An 11,112-nucleotide genomic window follows, 5' to 3' on the forward strand; every position below is an offset into this window, starting at 1 on the left:
AAATTACTGTGATACAGATTTTTGACATATATTTAGCATGTAACAAAAGATAAAGGAAAAATCAAACATAGGTACACGTGATTAAAACTGAGAAAATGTATTTTTCATTTCATTGACTTTAACATGACTTTGATAAGATGACGCATGTTCTGTGTACAAAAGCTTTGCATATTACAGCTGTAATAAAACGGCTTGATTAATTTAAACACTTGTTACAGAGTGAATGCATTGATCTAATTGCTGTCAGTGTTTGATGCATCCATGACCGCTGAATAAACTGAAAAAATGTTTTCTTTGAGCTGTGTGGATGATGTAAGATCCACACTTTGAAGATCCTGAATGTTGAAAGATAAAACAATAAAATAAGCTTAGTGAGAAGCACCAAGAGCAGTTTCTTTTCATGCATGATATTAAATGCTACTTATATGTGTAATTTGTCTTTAACATCTTTGAAATGATGCCAAACAAGGGGTTTACCATAAAAGTGCGAAACGTTGCCCATCAAGTACAAAGCGCCTGATCTTAGTCTGTAATAGAGAAACCATTTAGACGCTTTGCACTCTATAATCAGGAGTTCCTGTGAATTTGGTCTCGCCACACCAGTCTATTAAACGGCTGCTGTGATCTGGATTAGACCACTGGCGTCTTTCAGTTGTTTACACCCAGGCTACAGGAAGAAAAGAGCATGTGTGCTGGCTCGTGGAGAATTCCTGGCCAGGGTCAGTTTCTCGAGCTGAATCTGATTTTCTCATAATCGTTAGAGCTATGCTAAGATCAGCTCGGTGTCAATCTCGTGTGACCAAATAGTCAAAAAGGTCATCCCAGGAATACTTCCAAAAGCTCATATGTTGTATGTTGTATAAGTCAGCACTGAAACACTCAAAAACACACTTTGACCGCTGGATTCCTTAGTACATACTAAGCATGATTACAAATGTGGCAGGATGAATAGGACTCTGACTTACCTTGACTTTCACTGCTTAGATTATGCTACCACCCTTCAACCGCCACCCCTACTAACAAACACCTTCACCATCCAGTTTTTTCCAGTTTTTAACAGTAAGATGTCAGGTGATCATGGTATAATTTTATTTGGGTCTAATTAATACAGCATGAATGTGCATACCTACAACAATAACATACAAACCATATAAAGCTGCGTTTCGACCTCAGAAGCTTTCCCAAGATATTAAGAATCTCTTGAGGAACTCAGGTCCTCTATCTGCATTTCCATCACAGGAACCAGAGTCTTAATTAAGTAACATGCAGCAAAGGATCTCTGACCGGGATTCGAACGGGGGTTGGCTGCGTATATGGCACGCACTCTAACCACTTGAGCACCTACGCACCCATTTCTCTTTGTTTGATAAAGTTAAAAGAAGACTTTGTTGTGGGCTTCCCGACTCTTTTTAAAAAGAGAGAAAAAGAATGTGAGCAAGCTGAGAGAGAAAGAGAACAGTGGTGATCAACTGAGCTACAGAGTGAATGAAGAGAGGGAGCGGCAGTTGCGAGAACAAAGCAGTGAATGAGAGAAATAAAATGCTGTATTCTGATTGGTTCACAGCTGTTGTGTTCTACAGCACAAATAAATAGCCATCAAACACCCAGATGATGATTTACTGTGAAGACAAACGCTCTTAGTTTCATTATCCTCCTCTGCATTTCTCTTTTTCATTCATTTATTACATCCAATTCACGCAGCAGTAAATACGCAGAACATGTTGTTGTTTTTTTTCCCTCATGTGTGAATGCTGTGTTTTGGTTCAAGCATGACTGTAATTTTTAAAATTCCTAATGGGTCTAATTTTCCATGATCTACTTGGTTCCTCAGATACAGTGGAAACATAAATGAGACTGCACAAGAGGGACTTACAGTTTCAAATGTATTAGTTCCTCTGTGTCCAAAGTACCTAGAACTTTTGTTTGAAACAGGGCTTAATTAAGATATTAGAAAATGTATATATATAAAAAAGAGATTGTTTTGTAGCTCATTAAGATTTTTCTTATCGCTTATACCACATTATTTCCTCTGAAAAACAAGAATTGAAGGTCTCCTTTTCTTGGAAAAACCCACAGAAGCTCCCTTATTATTGCGTAAATACCTCTTGCTCTTTAAACCTCCTAGTCTGTCACCACAATCCCACAGCTACTGCTACTTTTCCCATTCTCAACCGCCGGCTTGACAAGTATGGCTTAATGAAGCACTGGCAGAGTGGCACTGGCCCTAGCCTTGATTCTGTTTTTTGTGTTTTTTTTTCAGAGATTCTTTTTTTCCTGAAATAAACTGCTGGAACCATACTTTCATTAGACGCAGCCCGGTTTTTGGCATGAAAGTGCGGGTCATGCAAGGACATCCCAGAATAGGAAAAACAGCCCGGGCAGAGCCTGCAGCAAAGCACTAAGAGTGGCAGGGATCCAGCTGAAATCACTACTAGTACACTGGCCACTGGAGAGTCATTGAATGCACACGTCTCAGGTAGGACACACACACACACACACACACACACACTGATTGCAACACTCTTTTTTATGGCTACCAGGTGATTGTAATGTCATATATATCATGTGTATGTCACCTCCTTTGTACATCATGTTGTATGTAGTTCAATGTTAGGTAATGTTGCAATAAAAAGCACTTGTGACTATTCATGGTCAAAATACAGCCCTGTCCCCTATGTTCGTCAAGCATTTGAGTAGGTTTGTAGTTACTAAGCAACCGTCATGTAGTCCCTCTCAGGCTAATCCGTCTGGGCCGCTGTGGCTGCATGGAGCCTTCGATGCACACTGATACGTCACCTTGGATCACCAGCGTCCTTTGTCCATGAGAACAGTGCTGATACACCAAATTGCACGTCTTTAGAGAGGGCGGCTTTTCTTTATGGCATCACACACAGCCTGGTCATTTAGCTCTGAAAAACAACTAATCTGTTGTATTGATAAAGAGTCAGTGCTCGGAAGATATGTATGCTTTACACCGTGTTCCTTTGCCGCGGTCATCAGTTTGCTCAGAGATGAGTCGCGCTGCCTCCTTTGACTTTTCAGCCAAAAACACCACCAAAACTAAGCAGATAAAGCTGGAACACAGTGCTTCAGTCGAGGTTCCATACGCCATTGTTGTGAAAATGAGACACTATTCTCAAATGTCACAGCACATAGTTCTTATCCAGCAAGGCTACTAATGTGATTTTGATTTGGACAGGAATTTCACTCATGTTTTGTTCAACCCCCCCTCTTCCTCCTCCCCACAGTCCCCAAGACAATCTTTTAGTGTGTTTCAAAGACTGCTTGTCATTAGGGCATGATAACAGCGGCTTTCTTGTAATAGGTCTTCCTGGAATTGAGTGTTTATTTGACCTACTTGGAAAAAAAACTATTAATGAGTAAAGAATCCCCCAAAACAGAATTCACATGTCATTCCCTTTAATGTTAGACAGCTGGCAAGTTTCAACAGAATCATACCCCACATGCTACTTGTTGACATTTTTGGTGACAATACAAGGTCCAATTCTCAACATAAAATGCAGAAATACAAAATATAGTGCTGCTTTTACTCCATGCTGAACTGTTAACATCTGGTGTTTGAGGTGGCTTGGGACTTTTTTTTACTTTCATCCACTCTGTGCTCTGTTTTTTGTGCTGTTTTTTGTCTCGCTGTCTAATAAAGGCAAGAATGTGAAGTAACAATCTTAAAAATAGTGTGTCTAGATTAAGAGCAGCACAGATTTGCCTTGGCCTACATATTTATATAATGTAGCCATAGCTTTGTACCACACTAGACATGCAGACATACACTGAAATCACATCATTTTTTAAGGGAGTCATTTTATTCGGAAATAATGTTCACTTTCTTGTCGAGAGTCTGTCTGTTAAATATGATACATAACATATGAACATAAAGCATTTCAGTCTCTGTCCAAAGGTAACTAATGAACAGATTATATCTTATTTGTTTCACTAGAGCAGTGCCTGTTCAAAACGTGCCTTTCGGAACGGGCTTATTATTTCTCAAGAACTGCATATGTATGTAACAATTGAGAAATGTATCAATTAAAACGACGATGAATTAATTGAATTGAATTGAATACTTTATATCAGGACAGAAACTTCACCAGTTAGACTTAACAGATTAAACCCTACAACCAGTTTATGACCCTCCATTGGTTTATTCCGCTGCCAAACAAACATCTCTGTCCTCCTAGTGGCTAGTTTTACTTCCTCCATCCTCCTATTTTTCTCCTGTGTATGCTTGTTCTTCTCTAAACTTCTCGGGCAGTTTAACTGATCCAAGAAGCCCCAACCTGTTGTGATATGATGGTGATTTTATCAAACAGCCCCCTGCTGCACTCAGACACAGAGCTGAGTGGCTTTCTGTTCACTTAAACATTAATTAAACCTATTACGTATCCAAACATCCTCACCCTTAACATTGCACTTCATTGGGTCCTCAGCTATACATCTGCCAAGTATAAAGACGATCGAATGAACTTTCTAGACATATGAAGGACAAACATACAGACAGACAGTTGAGATTCCTTGCTTTATAAAGAGAGATGTCAAGTGAAATAAATAACATAATGTGCTTTGCTAAGAGGTTAAGTGGGAGACTACTTTGCAGAATCTTATCAAAACTGTAAGCTTATAACAGTTTACTGTCACAACAGTTTGTGAAACAGTCACGAAATGTAATCTATAGATTTGTGTACATAGACATGAATTTTCGCATTTTTTCATGACACTTAGCATGACTTTGAAACTAATGTATTTCTATTGGAAATATATTTTGTCTATGCTTTGAGTGACAGACGTCATTCATAATGTCTATGCAAGGGACACATTTTCATGTTGGAAGGATGGCTGGATAAATAGGTGGCTGAAAATAGACTTTGCTGCAGGAGACCACTGTTCGCCTCCCATTTCCAACCGCGAGTGTTATGTTTCCAAATGCAAATCAGAATGTTTTTTTTGTTTTGTTTTTTTGTTGTGGTGTTTATGTTGCCATGATGACAAAGGTTGCCTAATTTTAAGGAAGTAAAATTAGTAACTTTCATCATTTAACTGACAATTTGAACCCAAACCATGATCTTTCCCCAACCGTAACCAAGTGCTTATTTGTGCCTAAACCTAATCAGACCTTAACCACAGTATTGTCACACCAACAGTTTAACAGTTGTTTGTAATGATTTCTGAGTCTCGATGGATGTGATGTAGGCACTAACACTCCAGGGTTATTGCTCCCAGCTAATAAATAATCCCCTGTAAAACCACAATGTGTTGTTTTTACACTTTGCTTTTTGAACAAACGAGATATAACAGTGATACTGAGCTTTAGAGTTGCCGGTTGGCTGATTTTGTTTCTTTTGGATGGAGCCAGGCTAGGTGCTTCAAGTATTTACGCTAGGCTAAGTTAACTGGTTAACTATAGCTTCAAATTTACTGGAAGTGGTAATTATCATCCCATTTAACTCAACAAGAAAGAGTATTGCACAAAAAATATGAAACAACTCAAAACAAAAATGTGTTTCTGACCAAAATTAATAAACCAAGTATGGTTCCCAGATCAGCTCAAGTACACTCGTCTGGGTGCAGCTGCTGAAACTGAACCGACATTGCTAGCATAGTGCCGCAATCACCCCAACAAAAATGGCAGACCTAACCTAAGCTGGTCCCAGTCTGGTGCTAAAACCTAACTGACACTGCCAGCACTGGGCTGCAGTCCCCCCTACTCCGGAGGCCAGCTTTGCCAGAACTGGCCCATATTTAAGCCAGACAGGCTGTAAAAAGTAATGACTGATCCATTATTCTGCCAGAGCTACCCCAATATGTGTATATGATTGACCTTGTATATTGCCAGAACTAGGAAATCTTTGATTGGTAATACAAAACCACATATATTTAATAAAAAACAGGAAAGGCCCGTCCTCTTCCCAATGCAATATTAGCTTGTTTGTTAAATTGAGTTGACACTTACTTACTGTAACACAGTGAAATAAAGTTGTGGTCAGCATTACACTGAAACTATGGTTGTAACATGTGACGAGTGCCTAGAACATTACAATAATTCACATATGAAGTGTTAATACATCCATATATTTTTGGGATTTACCAGCTTTAGGAGCCCCCCTTGTCTAAACACAGGATATTTGGACATAGGAAGCTATATTTCAATGCTGTCTGTGTATACCGGCCTCTGCTTTGAAAGTTAGTTTACTTTGACAGGTTCTCTCATAAATTAAATCCGAAGAGGCCACTGCAGATTCATGTCCACAGAGCTGTAAATATTTGAAGACATTGAAACAAATTTGACAATGAAGTAGAATACCTACAATATAGCAGCTGGTAGAAATGTAAAACAATACAATTTGCAGGATGCTGAACGTTGTTGGCTGTAATTGTTCATTTTACTTAAAAATATATACATTAGTAAGTACTGTGTTGGTCTGATTATAAGATGTTTTTTTCCCCCAGGAATACATGTTCACATCAGATCTTTTTTGAATGGATTAAGTATTGGTGCAAAACCAAGACCTACATGGAGTGTTGCATAATGGATTGTTTGTGGTCTTAATGTTGCTAAGCTAGCGAATGTCTTGAAGTCTGTTTATAGTGAGTGTGCTAGAGTCAGTCAGTCCTAGTATTTTGTTAATCCAGTTTAACCTGCAGGAGTTTCTGAAAGCTTGTGTAACGTGTTTTTCTGCAAGGGAGGAAATGAATTCATGACGAGTGAAAACAAGTCCAAAGCATCTTCCGACGTCTCCACAGCAGAAGCAGAAAATGTCAAGCTGCCAAATACCACTGTCACAGATGAAAAGGAGCTCAAAAAGACAAACAGGCAGTCTTATAAACACTAACTGCTGGAGAAAATCATTTTTGACTGCTTTCAAGAGCCTGGCAGGATAGGGTGTGAGTATGTAACTATATTACGATGTAAGTTTTATTCAAGAAGTATTTTTTTCCCAAAAAAGAGGTGTTGGAAAAAGTGAAGATCCTCTTATAATTAAGGTTGTGTTAAATTCAGGCCAATACGGTATTTAATTGCATTTCTTTAATGCTGGTTTGAGTGTAAAAAGTCCCTCTTTGATGTGTCATCATTTTCATTTACTAATATCATGTGGGTGCATGCTGTTGCCAAGAATGTACATTCCGAAAATTGTAATATTACTCGTAGATTACTGATCTTTTTTAAATTTTAGCCACATACTGAAAAAAAGCATGTTGGATTTACATGAAGAAATACATCAGGTGGACATATTAAAATTATGTTTACTCACAATTTTGTATTGTTTTACACACTAAATGTTTATTTGTTAAACCGATATGGTTTTCTTCTATTCATTTAAAGCTTTTCTTTAATGTAAAGTTTATTTGATTGTCATCAGTTAAACTGACATCACTTTTTTCTGACACTATTGAGGTATAAAAGTTGCATGTGTTATGTTATTTTTGAAAGCTGATTTCTCTTATTTAAATTATGTATTTTGTACGTCCCTCTGCTTGATCATACCTACTCTTGTATCTACAACATTTTGTTAGGAAGCAAATGCGGTAATAAACAAACACATTTCTTCACACATCACAAAATATTTGTATTTGGTCTGACAATATTGTACTACCATTGACTCCAAAGTGCACTGTTGTCAGGATTTTAACATGTTTAGAATTTTTCTTACCTCCATCATTAACTTCTTGCAGTAAAAAAAGAGAATCAGAAAACCCCTCTTTTTTAACATCAAAACATTATTTGAAAAGGCACTTTAAGGTTATCAAGACAGTGAATAGTAAACATCCATTACTGTTGGAACCTAATGTAACACTGGAGGGCCTTTAAAACATCTGTTTTGTAACAAAAAACTGTCATCAATAGAGAGTGCTCCACAGTGGTAAAATCAAGAGTTGCATAGTGCGAAGTTTCTTATGTACTTCCTGTCATATCACTGTACGGTAACAGCAGCAGGTACAATTGGTCAAATATTATCAAGAAAAGCCATAAAGCTGGCCTCATTATCACTATAGTATAATAAACACAATCCATTACAGATACAACCTGAGATGAACTCTACAAGTCTAAGGAGGCAGATGTTCTAATAATAAATGCCCCATAAATGTGTGCACGTGCTCTGAAACAATTATAATGGCTTGCTGCCATCATTACAGTATTCTCAGTAGAGAATAGATTAATCACACCCAAACCCTACACGTTGGGAAAATACTGTGCCAGTTCCATTATTAAAAAACAAAATCTGCATATTTAACAAGGCAACGTGTTCACAAAACCAAAGATGAATGTCCAGGAATAATCTGTGGAAGGGGTGTAGAAGCAAGCCCCCTAGGAACAGCACTAGCATAGCAACTTTCAGCTGTGGCGGCTGTGGCTCAGGAGGTAGAGCGGTCGTCCACCAATTGGAAGATTGGCGGTTCGATTCCCGGCTCCTCCAGTCCACATGTCGATGTGTCCTTGGGCAAGACACTTAACCCCAAATTGCTCCCGTTGCTGTGCCAATGGTGTATGAATGTGTATGAATGATTAGCTTCCCCTGATGTGCAGGTTGGCACCCTGGCTCCTGCCATCAGTGTATGAATGTGTGTGAATGGGGTGAATGAAATGTATTGTAAAGCGCTTTGAGTGGTCGAAAAGACTAGAAAGGCGCTATATAAGTACAGGCCATTTACCATTTACCATTTCATAGGGATGAACTGGGCCCTGCCTGTGATGCTGTACTTAGTTGTCTTTCTACATCCATGGGTAGAAGGTGTAGTGCTGAGGCCAATCTACCCCTCCATTCAGTAATTCTCGACAGTTCACTGATAAAGTCTCTTTTTAAGGACTTGGCTTTCTTGGAGAGTGTTGCCATCCAGCTCCTTGACAACCTTACAAAACACTTTGATGATGTATGTGAGTTCAGGAGGGTAGTTAGGTTCAAAGCATACATTAGGCCAAACAACATGACAGCAACTAATGCAATGTTATCCATCACTGACAGAAGAAACCCAGACTCAACTGATCCTCCTGAAGTACTGTTGCTGCATGGGCCTATCAACCAAAGAAGGAGGGTGCCCACCCAATGACCCCAGTGAAGTGTTTACACCTACCCTTACTCAAGCAATGATTGACGATTACAATATGGGATTGTAAAACCAAGACATGAGCTCAACTGTAACACCATCTGGCACGTGAGGACAATACCGATGTTGTCTGGTTTATCACTTGCATTTCTTTTTGAAAATGTATATTCTGACTGGTCTCCTCAATTGGTCCTTGGTTGAGGGTTAGGTGAGGGTTATCCACTGCCTGCAGAATGCACATTCACCAAATAAACAAAATGAGATGACATAAACACATTGAATATATGTACGGGGAATATTATACAGAATATCTGCACACAGTAATTTCATCAGTTGTAGTGAGAAATTTGAAACTGCAAGAGACAAGTTCAAAGGTCAAGATAAAGTCAGCAAAGACTGTCAGATGACTGTCACAAGACACTGCTAGGATGTTTCACTCAGTTTCTGCAAACTATAGACATTTGAAAATCTGGAAACAGCAAATGTTTGGTGCTTTTATTTGTAAAATAACTGAAACAATCAATGTATAATCAAAGCATTTGCTGATTAATTCTGTCTGTTAATGTAACAATTCAGCTCTTTAAAGTGTAAGTAATAAAATTATTTAATCTACCTACCGTTTCATTCTGAAATTTGTTATTGACACATAGTGAAATCATCATTTTGATATTGTTAAGATCACTACCATATTGAAATCTGAGTAGTTGGCTGACCGGTCTGTGTAATTTAAATAACTAGACTGTAGAGCATACAATAAAGACTGGACATACTGAATCTCAGTAATTATAATAACCACTACTCTCACACAAGATTTTCTGGGTCCTCACTGAGGTACACAGCGTCCCTTGATGACACATTGTCGTCCCAAATCAGCGTCATCATCCTAGTCGAGGAGGATTAACAGGCCGAGTTGTTTGATTAGAGCCATTTTTCCTTCAATCAAATGCTAGATCAATGATGCAGTATTTTTTCCAGAAAGCAGGTTTATTTAAGCCATGTGTGCCACAGTACTCTCTAGGTTTTTGCCTGTTTGTCCTACTATTTAAAAAAAACAACAGATAATACAAATACAACAAATAGTAAAAAGATTTGTACAGTGGCAGAATAATTCCATAAGAAGTCCCTTGTCATTATTTTATTACTTTTTCTCATAATCTTATGTAAGGAGGGGCATCTAAGTTCATAAGACTTTGCTAAATGTTAAGATTCGTGGCAAACTGAGCTCAACAGTTAGACTTCAAACAGACTGCTTCAGTGTTCATAATGCATCTCCTTGTGTGTAGAATTTCATAAATCACATGCCTCGATTACCTCAGGTCAAGTGCTGGCCATCGTGCCTGAAAAGTCTTTTATCATTGATGTGCCACAAACCACTTCATGTCTCTTAAATGCAAAATGTATTTTCCATTTTCATTCTCATGCCCTTCCTGTTGTTCTTCTTAACATCTGAAAAAAACTCCACTTTAACACTGTCATGACTCTTATCAGATTCCCTAGCAGGATATGTTTTTTTAACGCCTAAAGCAGTGCTTCAGTCGCCCTTTGGTTTGTGCTTGAGATAGTTTATTGTCATCTCAGGACACCAAAGCTTTCTTAGGTGAGTGCAATAGATTGCCAGTTTATTCTTCAAACTAGCTTTCCATCAAGCATATCCAGCGAGGGAGCCTTTCTCAGTCAGACCAGGATGATATGAGATGAGGGCCTCTCCAACTGTGTCAAACTCTTTGCCAGTGACATAAATTTTGTACTGAACTATTTTTTGCACTAGGCCTTCAAGAGTGTTTTACTTCTGTTTAGGATCCGAGGAAAGCAACATACCGTTTTCTCTTTAAGCTGCATTGCCCTATTCAAGTTTTAACTCTGCATCATAACAACACTGAGGAACACAAAATATACTTACCTACTTATCTTCTTTGTCCCAGCTGGGCCATAAGGCCACAATTATGGGCTGTGTTTCATCCCATGGGAGACCTACCTCTTCCAGTTATGTTATTACTGTCCAAAGGATGCTTGGCCAAAATGACCAAGCGCTATTCTGACTCTGGTAAAGAG

General features: G+C 38.5%; 1 long non-coding RNA gene across 1 annotated transcript; it reads left to right on the top strand.

The window, feature by feature from the left end:
• Positions 1-2,310: 2,310 nt before the first annotated feature.
• LOC133997782 (uncharacterized) lies at positions 2,311-9,543 on the top strand. Its single transcript, XR_009927312.1, has 3 exons — positions 2,311-2,476; positions 6,699-6,900; positions 8,979-9,543. It is a non-coding gene; the product is annotated as an uncharacterized LOC133997782 (long non-coding RNA).
• Positions 9,544-11,112: the final 1,569 nt, after the last annotated feature.

Source organism: Scomber scombrus, chromosome 17 (assembly GCF_963691925.1).
Source record: "Scomber scombrus chromosome 17, fScoSco1.1, whole genome shotgun sequence".
NCBI classification, from domain to species: Eukaryota; Metazoa; Chordata; class Actinopteri; order Scombriformes; family Scombridae; genus Scomber; species Scomber scombrus.